The sequence below is a fragment of the Eleutherodactylus coqui genome, chromosome 10 (genome assembly GCF_035609145.1).
Source record: "Eleutherodactylus coqui strain aEleCoq1 chromosome 10, aEleCoq1.hap1, whole genome shotgun sequence".
Taxonomy (NCBI): domain Eukaryota; kingdom Metazoa; phylum Chordata; class Amphibia; order Anura; family Eleutherodactylidae; genus Eleutherodactylus; species Eleutherodactylus coqui.
Genome location: NC_089846.1, coordinates 102,695,552 through 102,719,403, shown reverse-complemented (window position 1 = coordinate 102,719,403; position 23,852 = coordinate 102,695,552). Strand labels below are relative to the sequence as shown.

The 23,852-nt window shown below is 45.3% G+C and overlaps 1 protein-coding gene across 1 annotated transcript in view; it reads left to right on the top strand.

Moving 5' to 3' along the window:
- Positions 1 to 23,852, top strand: part of LOC136580797 (uncharacterized) — a 390,741-nt gene that overhangs the window by 114,381 nt on the left and 252,508 nt on the right. The window lies entirely within an intron of this gene.

The following is a 23,852-nucleotide window of genomic DNA, read 5'->3' as shown; positions in this document are numbered from 1 at the left end:
TGTGGACACCTGACTTGTGTCCTGTTTGGTGTGGCAGTGGAGTCCTGTCTGTCCTGTACCTGTGTCTCTTGTTGTCTCCATCTCTCATCTATAGGTAAACGGGGCCCTGTTGGTACGAAACGTGGGTTGTCAGGACAGTCGCCCGGCTTTCAGGCAGAACTGCCAAGCCTAATATGTTGGTGAGGGTAAGCCCTCTCATTACTGGGTTTGTATTGCAAATAAGGAAGATGGAACAGTACCTCTGCAGCACCTCCTACTGGATGGCAGCATTCCTGCAAATCAATGTCAGACCCTTTATACAAGTCTTTATAACAATGATTGGGAAATGAAAACTAAAAGCCAAAATGCCATACACAGACAGCTGTTTCAGGGCATTTGCCCCTCATCAGTGTGCAGTAGGAGGTGTTTTTCAGGTTTTGGTGATCAATATGTATTTTGTTGTTCCTTAAAGGACAATTATCGCATCTTGATTGACATGTTGGTAACGTTTGTGCAGGCCAGGTGAAGTAGACATGCTATAGCCTACCTGAGCTCCCTTGATGAAGCCTGGCGGTGAAACATGTTGGGAAGGCATGTGTTATATGGTTTTTAGATAAGATTTAGGGATAAAATATGTATTTATAGATAGCTAGGCATCTAGGCAGTCTCTTTGTGGTTTAATAGAGACTTCTCTGACTGCCAAAAGTCAGACCATTTCCCAAAACACTGCATGCTGTGTCTGTATACTAGAGACCACTCTGACATTACTAATCTCTATCACAACTGTGTTCAATGCACAATCAGCATAGCAGTGTACTGGATAACACAGTAGCACAGCATACTAGCACAGCAGCTCATATGCTATATGAATATACAAAGATCTCTCTGATATCTCCAGCCTATTTCACAACTGTGATTAAGACATAATTAGCATAACAATGTACTGAATCTTATATTTTGGCCGCTTCTTATAGCACCTCTATCAACTAACACCCTGTGCATCCCAGTATTGGCCGCCTGCAGTTATGTCTTTTCCCTGAGAACAGCATGTTGTGTATCATACCCTTTCAGCTTGCCTAGCTAACATACACTTAGTTCCTCTATGGGCAGACTCCAGATCTAGTTCAGCCACCTACTCCTTCATTTTAAAGCGTCTTTGCCCTTTTTTGAGCGCATATACACTACCGTTCAAAAGTTTGGGGTCACCCAAACAATTTTGTGTTTTCCATTAAAAGTCACACTTATTCACCACCATGCGTTGTGAAATGAATAGAAAATAGAGTCAAGACATTGACAAGGTTAGAAATAATGATTTGTATTTGAAATAACATTGTTTTTACATCAAACTTTGCTTTCGTCAAAGAATCCTCCTTTTGCAGCAATTACAGCATTGCACACCTTTGACATTCTAGCTGTTAATTTGTTGAGGTAAGCTTGAGAAATTGCACCCCACGCTTCAGGAAGCATCTCCCACAAGTTGGATTGGTTGGATGGGCACTTCTGGCGTACCATACGGTCAAGCTGCTCCCACAACAGCTCAATGGGGTTCAGATCTGGTGACTGCGCTGGCCACTCCATTACCGATAGAATACCAGCTGCCTGCTTCTGCTGTAAATAGTTCTTGCACAATTTGGAGGTGTGTTTAGGGTCATTGTCCTGTTGTAGGATGAAATTGGTTCCAATCAAGCGCTGTCCACTGGGTATGGCATGGCGTTGCAAAATGGACTGATAGCCTTCCTTATTCAGAATCCCTTTTACCCTGTACAAATCTCCCACCTTACCAGCACCAAAGCAACCCCAGACCATCACATTACCTCCACCATGCTTAACAGATGGCGTCAGGCATTCTTCCAGCATCTTTTCATTTGTTCTGCGTCTCACAAACGTTCTTCTTTGTGATCCAAACACCTCAAACTTGGATTCATCCGTCCACAACACTTTTTTCCAGTCTTCCTCTGTCCAATGTCTGTGTTCTTTTGCCCATCTTAATCTTTTTCTTTTATTGGCCAGTCTCAGATATGGCTTTTTCTTTGCCACTCTGCCCTGAAGCCCAAAATCCCGCAGCCGCCTCTTCACTGTAGATGTTGACACTGGTGTTTTGCGGGTACTATTTAATGAAGATGCCAGTTGGGTACCTGTGAGGCGTCTGTTTCTCAAACTAGAGACTCTAATGTGCTTATCTTCTTGCTTAGTTGTGCAACGCGGCCTCCCACTTCTTTTTCTACTCTGGTTAGAGCCTGTTTGTGCTGTCCTCTGAAGGGAGTAGTACACACCGTTGTAGGAAATCTTCAATTTCTTAGCAATTTCTCGCATGGAATAGCCTTTATTTCTAAGAACAAGAATAGACTGTCGAGTTTCAGATGAAAGTTCTCTTTTTCTGGCCATTTTGAGCGTTTAATTGACCCCACAAATGTGATGCTCCAGAAACTCAATCTGCTCACAGGAAGGTCAGTTTTGTAGCTTCTGTAACGAGCTAGACTGTTTTCAGATGTGTGAACATGATTGCACAAGGGTTTTCTAATCATCAATTAGCCTTCTGAGCCAATGAGCAAACACATTGTACCATTAGAACACTGGAGTGATAGTTGCTGGAAATGGGTCTCTATACACCTTTGTAGATATTGCACAAAAAACCAGACATTTGCAGCTAGAATAGTCACTTACCACATTAGCAATGTATAGAGTGCATTTGTTTAAAGTTAGGACTAGTTTAAAGTTATCTTCATTGAAAAGTACAGTGCTTTTCCTTCAAAAATAAGGACATTTCAATGTGACCCCAAACTTTTGAACGGTAGTGTATGTTAATAAAGTATACAGTTTATTATTTTATGTTTGGGAGGGTATAATCATTAGGCTATTCTCTTGCCTCTGGCAATTTTCTTGGTAATTGATTGTTTAGCCAGGTATACCCTAGGGCTGTCTCCTTCCTTACAATCTGAATGAAACACATTCATCATACATGTATTGGGTATTCATGTGTTAACAATATTTTTTTATATTTGCATTTTGCTTTCACGAGCTGATGGAATGTCATAAGGGTGAAAAAGAACCTTCCTATACTTCACTAGATAGAAATAGCATCACACAGCTAAATTACTTAATCTATAGGCTTGTTGCTGCCTGCATTTCATTATGGTCCAGGCACAAGTTCAGATCGAGTCATTTGCACCCGCGCATAGAGGACTGAGCTGATGAAATGAATGTTAATTTACAAGAGGAAATAGTCGAGCGCCCAGAGATGTCTGTCTGTGTATCGTATCTTGGCCAGTCTGTAAGGTAAGAAGAAAGCAATAGGATATAATGATTGGTACCTCTTGCCTTCAACCCACAGATTTAAAGCACTTGATTATAAATTTCCAAGTTTAGGGAGAAGCAAAATTACAGATTTGGGCCTCATATTCAAGGATGGATAACGGTTCTGGACAATCTTTGTGTTGCATGCAGCCATGCTAGAGCCCTTGTAGACTTCTGTGAGGCTCCACTGCACTTCCATGTACCTGAAATGTCATATGAAACTTACAATCTTCGACGCCCCTTCTTTGTCTTCGACAGCCCCCAGAATCTCATTACTTTGAGTACCACTTTTACAATAATGACACTAAACTCTATGTCTGTGACCCAGATGTTACCTCTCTGCTATCCATGGTGCCTATCAGCTACATCTTCTTTCTTCTCTGTCTGCTTTCTAAGGACTCACTCATACGGGCATTTGTTGGCTGGGTATTGCACACATAACATAGCAATGTGATACGGATGGGCATGGAGGCTCTAGTACCCTGTTGTACCGCCTCTAGCTTGTATAGAAGATGTGATATGGGTGGGCATACAGGTTCCGCATGGTATCCTGTGGCATATCTGTCCACCTTTGCATATTGGTTCACATATGCTTCAGCCAAGCACCTGGGGATTGTTCTGACAAATGATGGCACCACCTGTCTCTGGATGGAGGACGATGAAACAGTTGGAGCTGCTCGTGCTTGTTGGGCGATCAGACGATCTTCTCTACTGGATGTATGTTGGGGGCATCCTGAGCGCGGTCGCCTTGTGTGCCCTTACACATCTACTGGTCCCAACATCTCCTACAGTCTGGACAGAACAGCTCAGGTGGCAGCAATTCATCAATACGGCCATCCAGCTTCTCTCATCCCAATAATGCGCCCCTCTCAGACTCTGGTAATGGGGAGAAATCTCTTCTCTGCGTCGTAGAGGCGTCTAGTGGCCAACAAGCTCTACACAAGTGGAAGAAGAGGTCACTACATACAAGGAGCCTCCAAGAGCCTCTTATAGGCCAAGGGTGGAACCACTTTTAGGGCCTCCGGTGACAAGACCATTCATCTAATCGCCACAACTCTCATCATTTGTATATCGGTCTGAGATGGAACTCCATGCCAGGTTTAGCAGTAAAACTACAACTTCTTCTAGGGGCGGGATTTTTCTTGACAAAGAGTGTATATAGCATATGTTTCCTTGACAGACATGCATGACAGTTTGCTTTATCGTATTGCGATATAGTGTCCAAGTATCCCTTTCATCCCGTGTGTTCTTTCTCTGTGTGAAGCAATGTAACACTGTGTTTGTGTGTATCAGTGTGTAAGTAAACTTGTATATTCAGAACATAAGGCAGTGACACTGGCTGTCAGCAGACATAAGCATCAGATGGCATCGCTGGTGTAAGAGGGCATATGGTCTTCCCTTTCTCACCCACAGGAGGATGCATTTGTGTCTATCTTCAGACTTCGGGATAACATTGCGGTGCTGCAGACTGCTGAGGTTGCGCATTCTTGCACTCGCCAGAGTAGCATTTGTCCATTATTCCATAAGTGCGCAGGTTGTGCTGACATTCTGCTTTCACTCACAATCACTGCAGTAATGTTACTAGGATGTTCAGAGCAGCGGGGAACATTGGATTCTGCTCCTCCTGAATAATATAGGCTGCAGAAATAGATTTTCTGTCTACGTAGCTGTTTGTGGCTATTGTTACAATACCGGACAGAACTGGGAGACGTAACTGGTATTAACCTATGGGCCCTGTAGAAATGGAACTCAGCCTTAACCCCTTCAGGACCAAGTGCGGTAAATATACGGTGCTTGGTCCTGGGCTTTAATGTCGAACGATAGTATAAGTACAGCGCAGGATTAAAGCCTCTGCTCCTGCAATCAAGCAGGAGCAAGTCGGGTCCTTGGCTGTCAGACACAGCCAAAGACCCGGAGGAGAAGGGAGAAGCGTTTTTTAACTTGTGCCTTCTCCTTTCTTGGGGACATAGTGCTCGATGAGTCCTATGTACTAAAAAGTGGAAGTATTACTTTCACTATGCGACTTGAAGATCACGTGAACGCCGGGTGCCCACTGTCACAGCAGAGCTGCAGGGTCCTTGCAGACCTAGATCAGCTCATGTTAGTAACTATTGTCACTACAGGGGATGTTATCTCCTCTAACTGAGGCTCCCATGGATGCCCCAGCTATAGTGGAAAAATGTCAAATAAAAAAAAAAAAAAGACAATGTGAATGTCCCCCAAAAGGTCTTATATGACGTCATAGGGGACATAGATGGTAAAAAAAAATAGTTACAAAAAGTAAAAAAAAATACAGAATTAGGAAAAAAAAATTAAATTAATATATTATAATAATGCGGATGTATTAAGCCTGTTAGAGCATATTTGCGCAAATACGCTCACGCAAACAATACAATCTATTGATTTCAATGGGTTTGCTCATATTACTCGTTTTTGCACATGCATTTATGTTGGGTAAAAAAATACATGACATGCTCTATTTTTGTGTGCATTTGTGCACCAAAGGCCCCATTAGAGTGTATGGGAGTGCGCACAAACCACCCTATTGGAGTCAATGGGAATGTGCACGAACCACCCCATCGGAATCTATGGGAGTGCGCACGAACTGCCCCATCGGAATTGATGGGAGTATGCACGAACCGCCCCATCGGAATCGATGAGAGTGCGCACGAACCGCCCCATCACAGTCAATGGAGTGCGCACGAACCGCCCCATCACAGTCAATGGAGTGCGCACGAACCGCCCCATCGGAGTCAATGGGAGTGCGCATGAACCGCCCCATCGGAGTCAATGGGAGTGCGCATGAACTGCCCCATCAGAGTCAATGGGAGTGCGCATGAACTCCCCCATCGGAGTCAATGGGAGTGCGCATGAACCGCCCCATCGGAGTCAATGGGAGTGCGCACGAACCGCCCCATCGGAGTCGATGGGAGTGCGCATGAACCGCCCCATCGGAGTTGATGGGAGTGCACATGAACTCCGTATGTACATGTGTGAGAAACAGTGTCATTTCGTAGCCACCTGTCAGGACACTATAAAGTTTATGGCTACTTTCAGGGCAGCCATTTTGGAGATTATTTAGGCTAATTTCACACAGGCAGGCTCAGTATGAGACACTCGGTAATGTACAATTTACTTACGGATGCAAGGCGTCTTTCTGCCAAAAACACCTTTGGTACAGTTGCTAAAAGCCGCGTCGGAGGATCGCACGCTCTTTCATCTCGTACGCCGTGCAATGTCTTTTCTGGCCCCATTCAAAACAGTGGACGAGGCTTTCCGAGGGAACGCCAAATATAGGATATGCCACGATTTTTTCCCACACCGCACATCTGCCCTGAACACAGCTCATACCTGCAGTCACTGACACCTCATTAGGTAATTTAACCTTTTAAATGAGAACCGGGTGATTTCCCCATCCGTGTGAACGAGCGGTGCCTCCGCAAGTACGCTCCTTATTAGTGCAGGCACAAGCGCTAAACACAATAATTGACTGCGCAGGAGTGAGCGTATTACGTTACATGCTCGTCAGCCATAGCCCTTAGGTCGGGCATATTTGTGCAGTGCTTTGCGCGCAGTACGCAGTGAATAGAACCCGTTGATTTCAATGAGTTCATTCACATAAGCCTATTTTGCGCGCATTTCATATGCGCCAAAAATACGCAGCATGCTCTATTTTCCTGCGCATTTGTGCTGAAAAGTAGCACATGTAGAACTAATTACCGAATTGTTTTGTGGAATGTTCGTTGTGTTTTTGCATACATTTCAGCGTTCTTTACATGCACTTTTTGTGTGCGCAATTGCAAATCCACGCGCTCCGATGCTCTCCGCTTTTGAAACGGCCAGTTAGTTTAATGAGTTCAGGATGTGTTCTTCAACTGCACAAACGTGCAGGAAAATAGAACATGCGGCGTATTTTTTTGCGGGAAGCCAATTGCATAGTCAAATACACACATGTGAACGAATCCATTACAATCACTGGGCTGTTTTCTGCGTATTGTGCGTCCGTGTGAATTTCGCCTTATGGCTTCGCAGACGTGTTTGCGCAGTGAACAAGGTTGATTGGCACGTGTATCAGCACTGTCCTTTTTTTTGCACACACAGGGCCTGTTCACATGTGCGCACAACAGCCTAATGAGGTCCAGACTTGTTCACAGAGTTGTGAGGCATACTGCGCATTTATGCTCCTCCCACAGAATTTTTTGGCGTCCTTTGGTGCGCAAATGCACAGAAAAATAGAGCATGCACACGATTCTCTGGCAGCATACATTCTGTTGCTCGTGGAATACTCAATTCGTATCTCTGAGTGTGAACGAAAAAGCTAAAATGCATGCCTTTCAATGGCCGCAATACAAATCTGGTCATCCGGCATAAGGGTGCATTCACCTGAGCGTGTGCGTTTGCTGTACAAAGGTGCACACAAAACCGCACACCCACGAACGTGCACAAACACGCGAGATTGCCGGTCCGTGACCATTGCCTTCAATGGGGCTGTGGCTGCTGCCGGTGGCCCCATTGAAAGCAATGGACTGCCGGCCACCCCTGCAGTGATTTTCAGGGAAGAGCTTTAAATATAAGCCCTTCCCTGCAAATCATCCCTAGTTGTGTCACAGCTGTAGCAGGGGATTCTTTACTCCCTGCGGAGAGTAACCTTGTCACTGAACACTGTGATTGTGCTGTCGCAGTGTTCAGTGACAAGGGGACTCCCCGTGGGGAATATTGACATGCACCACGGACCTATAGTGCACGCATGTCCTATGTTTTGCAGGTACATGCGTTTGCACGCCTGTAAAACACGGACATGTGAACACACCATAGGGAAGCAATGGTTCTAATAGGCGCCTGTTTTTGCGCGCACAGTTGTGCACATATAAACACGCTCGTGTGAATCCACCATTAGGGTGCATTCAGACGGTCGTACTCACTAGTTAAAACACACCATTGTCGTGCGTTTTTCTGCCTATCGGCAGTCTTTTTACGCACAAAAATACGCAGTTTATTTGTGCGCCTAAAAATCCACACGAGATCAATGGGATACTCAGCGAATTTGCAGGTTTTCAGCGTATTTTTGCGCACCCGTTGATTACAATAGACTATTACGCTACCTAATATAATAGCTGTGTTTTTTTTTTTTCACGCGACCAAAAGTCAAGTGAAAGCACCCATTAAACTGACTGGGCTGCATTGACTGCGTTGCGTCTTTCCGCTGGTGTGAATGAGCCCTTACATTGTAATCCCTGCGTCGCCGGAGATGAGAGATGTGCGGCACGCTCGGCACAGCTTTACATTTGCAATCACTTCTGTGTCTTCCTGGGGAATCCTTCCAGGCCTTTCTGCCAGATGGGATGTACAGACACGTCCCCGCTAAGTCGCCGAGAAGAAGCCTGGTCAATTTTTAAACAGTTACATAAAACCATGAGAGGATTGGAAGGCAGGATGACAAGAGCTTGTAAGAAGCAGCACAGGAACACAGCGGGATCATTCCTGCAAGCTTGCCCTAGAGCGGAAATAATATCCCAGGGATCCCCCCCTCCCTCCGCAGCTCTGCCGTCATCTATGTGGGTGCAGATCTCTCCTCGCTGCTCTCCTCTACACTGCTGGGGTTTAGTAGGTTAGCATCACCGATCACCATTACAGACGAGCGGCTTTATTCTGGAGGATGGGATGCGTGCGGGTGAACGGACCACTGCTGATAGCATCATCCAGCCTAAACACAATAGCCGTATGTAGCTTCTAGATACATTGGCTAGCCGAATATCCCAAATCCCCCTGCAAGACTTACCCTGGGGGTTAAAAATGTAAAGGCCCTTTTACACGGAATGATTATTGCTCAAAAAGTCATCCGAACAAGTGAACATGAGCGATAATCACTAAGTGTAAGCGCAGCCAATAGAGATGAGCGAGCACGCTCGTTTAAGGCAATTACTCGAGCGAGCATCGGTCTTTTCGAGTAACTGCATACTCGTCCGAGAAAATTTGGGGGGCGGCGGGGGTGAGCAGGGGTAGCGTGGGGAGCAGGGGTAGCGTGGGGAGCGGGGGGGGGGGGGGAGGATGGGGGGGGAGAGAGATCTCTCTCACTCTACCCCCGCTAACCCCAGCTGCTCCCCCCCCCCTTAATTTTCTTGGACGAGTATGAAGTTACTCGAAAAGACCGATGCTCGCTCAAATAATTGCCTTAACCGAGGCTGTTCACTAGATAAATCATGTGGTATAAAAAGACCCTAAGTTGTGCGTGAACTTGTTTTTGTTTTTCCTCGCTGACCATTCAAACTCCGCGCCATAGGTCCTATCCTTCCTGCACATAGTTAATACTACTTACGGGGAAGAAGGGGCGGGTTCTATCTTTTCTCGGGCGTATAATTAACGGGCAATAAGACCACTGGTGAAAACGAAACCTCTTGAATCGATTGAAATAAGTGATTATCACGGCAGCATAACGGGACTGAAACACGTCCATGTGTTTACGCCCCCACACAATGTATAGGGGGGGCTTTATACAGGCGTATTTGATCGCCTAAAATTTACATACGTAATACGCAGAATTGTTCTTATTTACCAAATTTGCATTTGTTGCACGCGCAAAAAAAATCAGACCTGCTCTATCTATCTGCACATGTGCGCACCACAGGTCCCCATAGAAGTCAAATATGCAATGAGATACGCAATACGCTGGGTAATTCCGTAAAATGCAGAACACATCTGGAACTCAGGCTGAATAGACATTTAAATCAGGTTAGTTGTGTTAGGTGTGTTAGTTCTCCACGCACAAATTAACATGCCCTGCGTGCACAAAAAGTACAGTAAAATACGCCGATACGGGCACTAAAAAGCCTTACACATAGCATGAATACATTGAGCTGAGGCATGTACAAAAACACACATGCCCGTGTGAAGAGGGTCTAATAGTAAGCAGGAGCGGTACATGTCCCCTTGCACATATATATCCCATATATGCATGGGATTTTAACCATTAGCACTGAGCTGTCCTTTTGACCTCTGCTTGGCTGAGAGCTTTCCCACCAAATTTGTGTTCACTTCACCTCTTGCCCTGCTCAGGATGGTTTTGGGAGCCAGCTGGTAACAGCAGTTGAGTGGCTTGAACCCCTGACCAATGGGACGTTGTTGCTCAGGCAAGTGTCCACTTCTACCCAGCACCACCTGTGTCATATTACCTCCACTTAAAATCGGTCTGTACATGTCTTATTGAAATATGATTTTCAGTCCCATGTAAATTAAGGCATGCATTTCGTACGGTGTTTCCATATTTTTGCCCACCCCCTGTATAATAGATATAGTAAAGATAATGTGAAATGAGCTTTGAAAAGGCTCTGTTCACATCTGCGTAGGAGATACAAATATGATATGCTGGAATAAAACGTTGTGCATGCAGGACTTTTTTCATCTGCTGAACTAGTGCAGGAACCAAATTGACTCCATTCGGTATTATTGTATCTTGACGCCACCAGAAGCTAGGGGTTTGACAGGGCTTCCATGGAGGAAAACCCCTGTGACACCCCTAGCTCCCGATTGGCTGAAGAGCGGAAGGTCCTAGAAGCTGCTACAGTGGATTTCAGCCTGAAGCGCCGTGCCATGTAAGTGAGCCACGCTCCCTGTGTGTTAGCCGGAGTTCAGCTCCACCTCAGCTACCCGCCTGTGCCCTGACGCTGTGCCCTCCCTGCTGTCCTCCTCTTGGTGTCTGCGACAGCTGCCTATCGCTGACAGGCCCCCACCGCTGTTGCCTCCCTGCTGTCCTACTGCAGTGTACGGGAGAGCCATCTCAGCAACTGTCCCGAGCCGCAGTGGTCCTGCAGTGTGCGGCTGGTGGCTGTCACTGTCTGTCCCCCCCTGCTGCCGCCACCAACTTTGAAGTTATATTTGGGGGGGCGCTTGTCACCCGCCACCGGGGCTGGTAAAAGGTGCTTCATGACAGTGGGGCCTCCCTGCTGCTGACCCCGCTCTGCACGGAAACACAGAGGGGGGTGCCGCCTTCTGCGGTGCTGGGGAAGGAGCTTGCACTAGCAGATGTGCGGCTGGAGCTGGGGCTGTTGTCTGCATTTAAAATAAAATGCAGCTAAAGGCTCAATGTTACTGGGCTGCCAGGTCCTGCAGCCCATCCAGCTGTCCAGCCAATCACGTCCAGGGGGCATCACCCCCCTGTCAATCTTGACTCCACCAGTACTTGCTGGTGGCATCAAGATACAATAATACCACTCAATTCTAGTCAATGGGGTCCACTCGGCACACTTGGGTTCCGCTATCAGACAAGCCGTTCATCCAGGGAATCCCATAACAGAGCAGGAAAACAAAATCCTAACGTGAACGTGGCCTAGTCCTAATTACAATTATGTCATGTCAATCAGGCAGCTCCCTGACCCTCCACCCCTTGCCCATGTGGCAGTTGAGACCCTCACTGATTTCCATGAATGAAGGGTTTTTTTCTTCTGCTAAATACAAACCATCAACAAGCAGGCCTGCTTCTGCTGACAGGTAGGATTTTGGCTTTATTTGTCTTCTGATCTTAACTTGCGTATTTGAATGCACTTGCAATTTAGCTTGTTATAAGCGCTTCATATCTGCACTGGGACAGCCTGATACAGGCAGATACATTTTATCTACACTGGTACATTGTAACAAACTGACGGGAGAAAGATTTTCTGCTGCCTTCTGATTTAGTTCATGGGGCATTACCTAGACTGGATACAATTATAGCAAATGCTCAGCTATGAGGAGTTTTAGGTTTTCAGCCATTAGTTATCAATTTATCAAGTTGTAAGCTATTAAAGGGGTGGTCTCGCGAAACCAAGTGGGGTTATACACTTCCGTATGGCCATATTAATGCACTTTGTAATATACATCGTGCATTAAATATGAGCCATACAGAAGTTATTCCACTTACCTGCTCCGTTGCTAGCGTCCTCGTCTCCATGGTTCCGTCTAAATTCGCTGGCAGCTTGCTTTTTTAGACGCGCTTGCGCAGTCCGGTCTTCTCCTTTCAGCACGAGCCGCTTCAGTGTGCTCCCCGCTACAGCTCTTCTGCGCATGCGCAGATGAGCTGTCACTGCTCGGGAGCGCGCTGAAGCGGCCATTCTGTACCTTCCTCTGTTAGAGGAAGGTGCAGAGCCGCCCAGCTGTCCGGAGAAGCCGCCCAGCTGTCCTGCCGTCCAGCTGTCCTGCCGTCCAGGTAAGTGATGGGCCGGGGGGGGCTGTCGTCGCTGTCGCTGCGATGGGGGGGGGGGGGGCTGTCGCTAGGCCGGGGGGGGCTGCCTCTGCGATGGGGGGGCTGTCGCTAGGCCGGGGGGGCTGCCGCTGCGATGGGGGGGCTGTCGCTAGGCCGGGGGAACTAGCGCTGGGCCAGGGGGGTAAGTGATGGGTCGGGGGTGATGTTCACTGACAGGTGAAGGCCCCGGAGCCCAGCGCTGGGCTCCGGGGCCTTCACCTGGGCTCCGGAACCTAGCGCTGGGCTCCGGAACCTAGCGCTGGGCTCCGGGGCCTTCACCTGGGCTGAGGGTCTAGCGCTGGGGAGCCGGGAGCGTAGCGCTGGGGAGCCGGGGGCTAGCGCCGGTTACCTGCTGCCTGGCGGTGGGTGACTGGTCGGCGGCTGCGGGGCGTCTGGTCGGCGGCTGCGCGGCGTCTGGTCGGCGGCTGCGCGGCGGCTGCAGGGCGTCCGGTTGCCATGGAGACACAGCTGGCAGCGTCTCGGGAGCGCGCACGTCGGGCTGCAGCGAGTGACGGGGAAAGAGCCGGTGGCCATCTTGGGGAAACTTTTATAAGTTGCTGAAACGCTGGAACGGTAAGTACAAACCAGCTAGGAAAGTCATTTACAGGGGTAATTAGTAATGTATGTTTAATTAGGGGGACTGGGCAAAAAAAAAAATCACTGCTTCCTCGAGACATCTCCTTTAAGGAGTTTTGACACGTGGGACCTCCACCAGTGGTCTGTTCATCACCCCAGTGTGCTCATGCATGCAGCTGATTGCTGCAGGAAGCAGATTGCTCGGTTCGAACTGCAGTGGCCTGGCTTGGTATTACAGAAGTTCCCAATGAAAACTTTGCCTGTAATACCAAGCCTCAACACTGCAAACAGAATGGAGTTGTTTGCTTCCTGTAAAAAGCATCCCATGCATGAGTGCACCATGATGGGAGCCATGGGTGGGAAACTCCCTTGGTCTACTATTGAAGGCCTATATTGTAGATAGGCAATCATTAGGTTACAACTGGACAACCCCTTAATTGTTCCCATTCATTGACAACATGGTCTTGCACCAGTCTATACTCTTTTAGGGTGAAGTCACACGAACGTATATCGGCTCGGTTTTTACGCCGAGCCGATATACGTTGTCCTCGTGTGCAGGGGGGGGGATGGAAGAGCCAGGAGCAGGAACTGAGCTCCCGGCCCCCTCTCCGCCCCTCTGCACTATTTGTAATGGGAAGAGGCGGGGTGGGGCGGGGCTAAGTTCTGAGAATTAGCCCCGTCCCTCCCCACCTTTCCCCATTGCAAATAGTGCAGAGGGGCGGAGAGGAGGCAAAGAGGGGGGCGGGAGCTCAGGTCCTGCACTTGGCTCTTCCATCCTCCCCCCCCCCCCCCCTGCACACGAGGACAACGTATATCGGCTCGGCGTAAAAAACGTTCGTGTGACTTCACCCTTAATAGGAGCTTACATTCTAGCTGCCACCCATGTAGATATCTTATCCTGAGCTATTTTGTAGACAAAGCATTACACTTCCTCATGGGCCGTCTGGTGTTGCAACCTCGTCCTTCTCATTGAATTCAATACCAGGCTTGGCCTACAGTATAGACAACAGTAGCAATGTTTCTGGGAAAATTAACCAAAAACCGGACAATCTCCTTTAACAAAAAAGGGATTTCAGAAGGTGGTTTTCTTAGTAGGTTAAGGCCCTTTTACGCACAAAGATGGTCCCTCAAAAGATGGCTTTTGAGCGATCATTTTGCATAAACTACTAATTGGTACTAATGCTTATTAGTGCATATGAGCCGCCAGGAGCTATATTCAGAGAAGAGTGGGTGGTCTGTTCTCTAAATACATTCCCTTTGTTCTGCCATGGGGCTGACAGCTGAGACAATGTTATCAGCGCTCCCTGTGCAGAACACAGCGTGAAGTCCTTGCTATCAGCTCTTCTGCTGAACGATGGATTTTATGCTGAACTTAAAATCATGGTTCGACGGAAAAGTGAAAGATGGGAAGATTTACACACAACGATTATGGCTCAAAAAATGGCTTTTCAGCAAATTTTGAGCGATAATCGTTGTGTGTAAAAGGGCCTTTAGTATCGTGCCATTATGGACTCTATCTCTGCCATTTCTATGGGGTTCAGGAGTTGTACTTTATTTCTATGCTTACATTTGTATTTACCATTTTGCTTAACTTTTTCTTCTTTGTTCTTTTTGATGAAAGGAGGTGAGTTTTTTTTTTGATAATTAGGATTAAGCTTTCAGGGATAACGAGGCCCCAATGTAATTACAGCTCTTCCAATGTAATTACAGATTTGAATATCTGATGGTCACTGGCGTGGAGGGTAAAGGGAACTTTTAACACAAATGTTGATGTAAAGCTGCTGCAGGTTCTGATCAGTACATATTAACCACTTAACCATCTTGCCTGGGCTTGGTGCAGAGAAGACATAGCTACAGAAACAATTTGCCTCGGCACAGGGTTCGTACTTTAGTAACTGGGAGGGGGGCAACATCATTTCCTGTATGGGATGGAGGCTGTGGGTGATTGCTTTGTGGTCCCTTATAATAGAAGGTTTCTGATTTAATTGGATCCCTGCTGTTCGCAATCAGTGCTGCCTGCTGCTCTAAAGCACCATATCACAACTCGCCTGAAGTTAGCACTTACCTTTGTGTCATTTATTGATAGCCCTTGTGTTACTGGTGGGCCCCCGATGGCTGGCTTATCACAAGACATCCCAACTGGAAACTTTTTGTCCTGCAGTGGATTTGTAGGGGAAATTAAGCATTGGTATGACACCCACTAAGACCAATGGGTATTTGTGTATTCTCAATGGATGTGTAAGTCATATCCTTCTGAGTGAGACCCACTCTTGTCAAAGGCTTTCAACTCTGGACTATAGAGAAGTGTCCTGTTTGAGGCTCAAATCTCCATTTCATATGATCTATGGTGATAGGGCATTAGTGTGACAGAGGTAAAGAGGCTGTCCAAAGACGACAACACCTTTAAAAATTCAGCTTTTTTTTTTTGTTCTCATAAGACCAATACAATTGGCAGTTTACACATCATTTAGAATGATTATGGGTCCAAATGAGTCAAGTTGACTGTGGGAGTCCAGGCAACCAGCTCTTATTGGCGGGGGATCACAATGTAAATATCCATTTCCCTGTAGACTCCTGCAAGTATTGTACTTCACTAATTAGTGCGTGTCATTTCTTTTCAATAGGTGCCTGTGATCTTATTTGCTGGTCTCGGCATTTCTTAAGGCCCATTTACACGAGCAGATAATCGCTGAAAGAGCTTTGAGCGATTATTTCGCATAAAAAATAATTGGTATTTAAGTAGTTACTCAGCTGCTAAATACCAATTATGTATGCAAATGAAGCCTTCTCTGAACGCAGCTAAAAGCCCAAGGCTATTATCTGCACTCAGATCCTTTGTTCTCCACGGGAAAACAATGCTGTCAGCACTCCCCGATGGAGAGCTAATGATAAAAGTGAGGGCTAAAAGTGACCGAAATGCGTGTGCCCCGCGCCCATTTACACGCACCGATTATCACAAAATCGATTGCTGATTAGCGGATTTTTAGCGATAATCGTCCAGTGTAAATGGGCCTTTACACCTACATGTCCTACTATGGTATATGACGTAGGGTTGTCCGAAGGATTTTTGATGTATGTTATCTTATAACAAATAGCACAAACACACCATGAAAATACATAATGTGCTAAAAAAAATTAAGTCTTATAACTTTGAGTTGGTTGTATTCTTTTTGAGCGTCCCCTCTGCACTAGAGATAATACTGTGTTTCAGTATTGTCCGGAGTGTTCCATAAAGGACAATCCTTGTTATGCTGCGATGCTGCAAAATGGGTTGTAGCGAGAGATGAGCGAGCACGCTCGTTTAAGGCAGATGCTCGAGCGAGCATCGGTCTTCTCGAGTAACTGATTACTCGTCCGAGCAAATGCAGGGGGGGGGGGGGGGGGGCGGCCGATGGGAGCGGGGGGGAGAGTGTATTTTTTTTTATACACTAGGTTTTCTGGTTCAGTCATTCAGATTATTTTTGTTTCTTTTTTCATAATACATGGGGCTTTATTTTTATGCTATTTTTTGATGGGAATATGGTAAAAAAAAAAAGCAAATAAGCATTTGTTTTTTAGAGAAGTAGCTATTAGGGTGGCCTCAGACATTCGCATGCAGAAACATGCTCACCGCTACGGAGCATATTAGCGCATGAACCAGTCAAAATTCTTTCTTTTTTCACCATTCAAATTTCGCACTACTGCCTATAAAAGCATCCTATGTGTATAGCACATGTTTCTAACACTATGCAGGACAGCTCTCCAATGGAGCACTGTCCTGTATACTGTAACACACATATACAGAGCAGCCTCTGACATCTGATAGCTGTCCTACATAGTGTTACGAACATGTGTCAGACTTCGCCTGACATCAGAGCCAAGCAGGGAAATCTGAATGGTGGACAAGGTCCGACATTGGATTGGGAAGTGTTAAGAGTACCTACATGAAATAATATTGTCTTAATGACTTTGGAAGCCATGGCACTAATGTGACTTTCACCAAGAGCAGCACTGTATCTAGTATTTCACCTTAGTCCTGTTTGGTTTTGGGGGGATCAGCTGCATCTCTAGACACATTGAGTGAACAGGAATGATATTGTTTCTAGAATGGAAGCAGACCCTTTTTTCTTTCTAATCCCAGTCAACTGCTTTCAAGCAAAAAAATGCCCGTCCAAGTATGTAGTATTTTAGCTTTTAGCTTTTGACTTTGATTGTCTTTTTATTACATCAAGTACTTCTGAGGGTTGCATAACTCTGAATACTGAATTAAAAAGAAATCTTGTATGAAATTGCTCTTCACAAAAGTATCATGAATAGTTTAAGATCAAGCAATATTACAATGTACCAATCTCATTTTCTTAACTGGGCTTGGGCTAAATGTAAGATCCCATGTGGGTGGTATAACATAAGACCGTTACTCTTCTTCTCTACTATGGGAGAGATCAAGGAAGTCAAGCTGTTTCCCAGGTACAATGCCAGCCCATATCACCATAGCCGCTACATTGTTTCAGTATTGTGCTGTACAGAATTACATCCACAGAACTGGTCTTATGCTGGAAAGTACCCTGTGTAGTAATTCTGTAAAGGCTTTCCTCCCGTCTTGCATATGGTGCACTGTTACACTATCTATCTTCATCCATTGACTCTGACACTTCACGGACCAGCTGACTTCACGCGGTTCTGTTTTGTACGGCTTCTTTCAGTTCGATCATTAGTAAGTTGGTGTCGGCTTTGATAGTAACAAGCCAGTGCGTTCTTTGCCGGTAGGTCTACTTTTGCCACTGACCCCTCCAAGCATTATCAATGTTTCTAATGAATCACATTATGTGGCCAAGGTATGTTTCATAATTTTGCCCTCCAATGACAACTTTGGTTTGATGCGGTCTAGGACTGTTTTGTTCATATCTTGGCGGTCCAAGGTATTCATAGAAGTTTCCTCCAGCACCGAAGTTCATTAAATCATCCCTAACTTTACATATTAAGCGGCATATAGTATTCAAATAACATTTGCTTTATAGGATGCCATACAGTTGCCTAAATAACACCAAACAGTATCACTGCCATATATAATGCAAAACGCACATATCCTGCATTTCCAGATGAGACTTAATAGTTGTCCAACAAGACAGATATGCACACTAGTAATAACTTGGAGAAAAAAACCATTAATTAAAAGGGGGAACGGGGAAGCTCATCCAATAACACTAATATGAGACAACCCTGACTGAAAGCAAGTTGAGCACCCTGACAAGGGCGTCCCCACATCTGGGGTTATCTAGACTATCCCTAGATGGTAAAGGGGGTTACAATTGGCAGATGATAAATATCAATAGTAACAGTATTAAGTAACAGATATACAAGACCAGATGATAAGCATAAACACTAAGGACTTATCTGAGAAAGAAATGCCACCCAGAGGGGTTGGACTGGACCAGGACTCCTCTATGAAGGAAAAAAAACTGTTGCCCTCTGTGAGGAAGGGCCAAAATATATAAATACTAAAATAGTGACTGATTGGCTGGCTGGGGACAGCACCTCCCCACTGACCAATCAGACCACACACCAGCAGATGGATGTGGACTCGTTGGCGTCTAGCACCACATGGCATGGCGCATGCACCAATGCCACTATCACATGGGCAAGGCTGAAGTCTTGATGCCAGCCTGGACCTTTTTCCATGTTGCTGCCCTTGTGCCACGACACCTATACATCTATAAGGAACACTGCTATACTAGTAATATCAGGATTCACGGTAGTTAAAATCTGGGTTGTTGGGCGATCTGATGCTCCCGTTTTAGCAGGGATGGAATTCGAACACCAGACATAGATGGAACCAGGACAACAAAAATGGTGCTCGTGCGTACTGTATTTCTTTTAGTTCTATTCTTTATAAGAAGGAGTTTCAGATGACAGCTAAAAGAAAGCAAATACAAGATATATGCTTTATAGTTCTCTGTCTGCAGGAAAAAATGGTGAAAAGTGTATAGAAATGTGAAGCAGACTGACAAATTACTACCAGAATGTGAAGAAAGGCATTTTTGCTTTTTTTGTGCTTTTTCATTTCCACCATAAATGCACATTTATTTAAAGAATATATGATAATAGGAAAGTCTTAGACATCGCCGACATCAGGAAGACAATTGGTTTTACGTGTGCTGTTAAACATCGCCGTTTCTATACAGATTCTGACACGATGTACTGTAATAAAATGGCAAAGGGGAATCCATTTTTCTTACACTATTGACTTCCTGTTCTGCAAAACAGTTGCCTGCTGTGTCTTTCAGTAGTCTATTGTGAGTGTATTGTAAGCCTCCATAGGAGACTGTTGTGCGGAATCAAGACGACAAATTGCAACTTTTTAGTACTTTTGAGCTGCACATAGGATGTCAAGTGTGCAGTGTTCTGCGGAAGGCTGGCTATGACTCTGCAGCGGATCAGAGTGGTTTTTAAGGAATTCCAGGGGATTTGCCAAAGGAGACGAAAATGAAAATGTTGTGATTTGTCATGGACATTGGGATACATTCTGCAACAGGTAAGCACCTCATGGGAGGACTGTATGAGAGAAGAGGTTTAGATGTGATGGGATCTGTAGGATTGGAACTTGTACATTGTGAAAGGATGCTTCGGGGGTTCCGTTGCTGCATTATGGGAGCAGTAAAAGGGAATCCCCTGGCCGAACAATGCCGAACGGACCCCATTGACTATAAGGGGGTCCATTTGGCTTCCACTTCGGACAAAGAGGTCCAGCAGGCGGGACTTTTTCTTCTGGTATTTTGTGGAGGATGTGAAAGCTGCCTTACTTTGATTAAATACAGTAATTTTAGGACTAAGACGATAAAGTGATGCAGAGTTGATGAGAATTCATATATACGGATGAAGCAGAGCTGGACTTGCGATTGAACAGTTTTGCTTTGTAGTAAGTTTAGTTCCTTGATAACACAACAGGCTTTATTTTCCATTAGATAGGATGTACAACATGATTACCATCCGTATTAAATGATACTAATTGAATAGTGTTTATATATCAATAGTTCTGCAGCGGGTCAGACCTTTTCATCTCTGCTAGAGATACATATGTATAGGGGGTGGACAAAAATATGAAAACCCCTTCAAAATGCATGGGATTTTAATCATTAGCACCAAGCCATTCTGACCCTGCTTGGCTGAGAGCGTTCCCACCAAATTTATGTTTACTTCACCTCTTGCCCTGCTCTGGGTGGTTTTGGGAGACAGCTAGTAACAACACAACAGGCTTTATTTTCCATTAGATAGGATGTACAACATGATTACCATCCATATTAATTGATACTAATTGAATAGTGTATATATATATTAGTAGTTCTGCAGCGGGTCAGACCTTTTCATTTCGGCTAGAGATACGTATGTACAGGGGGTGAACAACAATATGGAAACTCCTTCGAAAAGCATAGGATTTTAATCATTAGCACTAAGCCATTTTTACCCATGCTTGGCTGAGAGCTTTCCCACCAAATTTGTGTTTACTTCACCTCTTGCCCTGCTCTGGGTGCTTTTAGGAGCCAGCTAGTAACAACAGCTGAGTGGCTTAAACCCCTGACCAATGGAACCTTGTTGCTTGGACAGATGTTCACTTCCACCCAGCAGCATCTGTGTCATATTACCTCTACTTAAGCTACATTGGATTATTCTAAATCCTATTTCAATAAGACACGTAGCCACCGATTTTTAAGGCATGCATTTCGTACAGTGTTTCCATATTTTTGTCCGTCCCCTGTATATTTCACTGAAACATTAGGAATTGGAAAAATGAACTATACACCATAGGTTTTCTAAACTCTTGCTGATTACAAACTGCTAACGAGGGATCCCAGCAGTGGGATACCCTGTGATCATTTTAACATGGACGTAGCCTTCAAGCAAAAAGGCATTGTTCAAAGTGAAGAACCTCTTTAATATTCTTCTTAATGGCTATTTTCACTCCGCACACTGTACAATATCAGATGAATTATTTAGTACACTGAAACCAGGATTGGAGACAATTTAAAATACCTTCTTTCCCCACCAACATATGTAGGGCTGTAAAGCTCCGTCTGACTATGCGGTTGCAGAAATCTATGGAGTCATCTAATGTTTTATCTTCTATACAGTCTCATAGCTTCTCCGTCTTCTTCTTGGTTTCTGTAATATCAAAGTCAGAGCAAAGATTGGTCGGTAGAAGAGTATGATACGCCGGGGGTCACACCGCGGGGTGACAGATGTTGGCGTGATAGCTGATCATCGCTGCTTAGACTATAATGATGGGGCACACTCACTCACTCCATTAAAACGGTATTGCGGCAGCCCGGTAATTGCAGGTTATGGCTGCAGCTGATTTCCATTAATCGTAAAAACAAGTTTTCGGGTTTTTTAATTTTTTTTTTTTACTTCTTCTTAATTCATGTTTCTACTTCCCACCCAAGGCAAAGATAAAACATGTACATTGACTCTCAGCCAAATCTATGATCAACGTGTGCTATAATATTCTGTCTCACAACTGGTTTGCGTAAAAGACTGAGCGCTCTTTGCTTGGATTAAAAGCACAGATTGTCATGTAAATTGAGGTTTGTCAGTTGGCAGATAAGGAACTCACAGGACTACATTTACCTCAGTTCCAAACCGCACTTCACGGCTTGAATTTTAAGTAGAAGCCCACACAGCTAAAATTTTATCCTACAAGCAAATATTGAACACTCATGCCCGTCTTAAAGCGGAACCAACACAGCTGCGGAGAAATAGGAATAGCGAGCATCGGCCTAGATGGAACGGTTGGCGGTCAAAAAATTGTGATCGAAAGCGAACTATCGTTCAGTCTAAACGCAGCAATGGCCGAACGACAAGCCGATCGCTTTCAGTTGGTCGTTAATTTTATGCAGGACTAAAAATAATCATTGGCGTGTTCAATTCGTTCGGTTGCACCAGCGCTCGTTCAGTCCTTCTCATCACTTATACGGCGGATTTGAATGGCTGAATGATTTCTGAATGAGGCAACAATGTATCTATTTGTATAAACAGGGCGCGCGAGCGAACGATGACGTAATTCGCTCGTTCAAACAATTTAGTTTGCGCATGCAAATTTTGCATGTAAAGGAGCCTTAAAACCCATAGTCTGGCACGACAAAACGTTTTGAATGATGCAATAAGGAAGAGGGGCCACAATGTCCATCACGGTTCTCGATGTAAAACAGAGCACTAAATGCTTCCTATTCCCTAATATGGTCTAACAATAGAGTTGTATCAATCTTGGGGACTACAGTTAGGGGGGTCAATGATAAAATTAGAGGGGGGGTCATTGCATCTGGATTCATGATGTACAGTATAAATCTGTATACAATGAGCTCCCCCTAGTGACAGACAAAAGACACAATGTTTGTAGCTAAATGATTTGGAGATCTGTGAAAAGCAGAGTTCAGGAGATTTGACCCTTAGGCCTCGTTCACACGGGCGACACAGCATCGCCGCATGAAAATTGCAGCGATATCGCATCATTGGTCCTTGTAGCACTACATAGTCACATGTGGAGCACCATATGCAAGGATTTTCGGGGGGGGGGGCTTGAAATACAAGCCCTACCCTGAACATAAGCCCTACCTGCAGGAATAAATAAAAAAGGAAACCACCTTAGAAGCGCTGTCCAGGGCTCCTCCGCAGCTTCATCCTGGTTCCCGGCACTGTTTTTTAGCTTTTCTGGCTGGGGATTGAAAAATCCCTGCCTCCTGGAAAGGCTGGCTGTGATTGGCTGACTCTGGCTGTGAATGTTTCATTGAGTGCTGGCTGTGATTGGCTAAGCATCAGTCAATCAGAGGCAGCGCTTCCAGGAGGCGGGGGGTTTTCAATCCCCGACCAGAAGAGATGAAGGAGAATAGTGCCGGGGAGATGACAGCGCATCTAAGGTGATGTCTTCTTTTTTTTTTTTCCTGTAGCCAGGACTTAGGTTATGGCTTTGACAGCAGGATTTCCTACTGTCAAAGTTGCATCGTTTTCATGAAATGCGATGCAACAGAGAAGAAGGCTCCATAGGGAAACATGGGCTACAAAAACTCACGAGTCGCGGGCATATCGCCGGACATCGCAGGTGTGAAGGAGCCCATAGGAAAGCATGGGCTTCACATACATGCGATTTGTACAAACGTGACAAAATCGCTCAGCTTTGTTGCCTGTGTGAAGGAGGCCTTAAAAAGAATTTTTAACCTATTCTAAATTGAATTAAACTGTAGGTATATATTTTAAACTTATACCACCTTCATTAACTCCTTTACCAATATTAGACGTTAGCAGAGGCGTAACTTGAAGCTCCCGGGCCCCGATGCAAAACTTGTAACAGGGCCCCCAACTATAATGCTTTACTCATAGTACTGGGTTCCCTATATGGAGGAGAGGGGCCTAATGGGCCCCCTAAGGGTCCTGGGCCCGGGTGCAACCGCATCACCTGCATCCTCTATAGTTATGCCCCTGGACGTTAGCAAGAAAAGGATCCGACATCCATGAAGGCTGTTTTTGAGGCATACTAAAATACCAACAGGAAGGACATACAATGGGGCAACAAAATGATACGTTTCAAGCTTTTACAGCTGCTGTGTCAGGTTTAAACGTGTCAGCTGTCGCGTCATTTTATGTCTTCCCTGTTTGGATTTTAGGATGCCTCAAAAAAAGCCGTGATTTTATAGATGCCGGTTCCTTTTCTTGCTGTCTTCTGCAATTGATTCCAGTCAAGTCCGTTGGTCCTGCTGGGGAGCTGGTTCGTTTTATATAGTATTAGCCTGTTTCCCTGAAAATAAGACATACCCTGAAAATA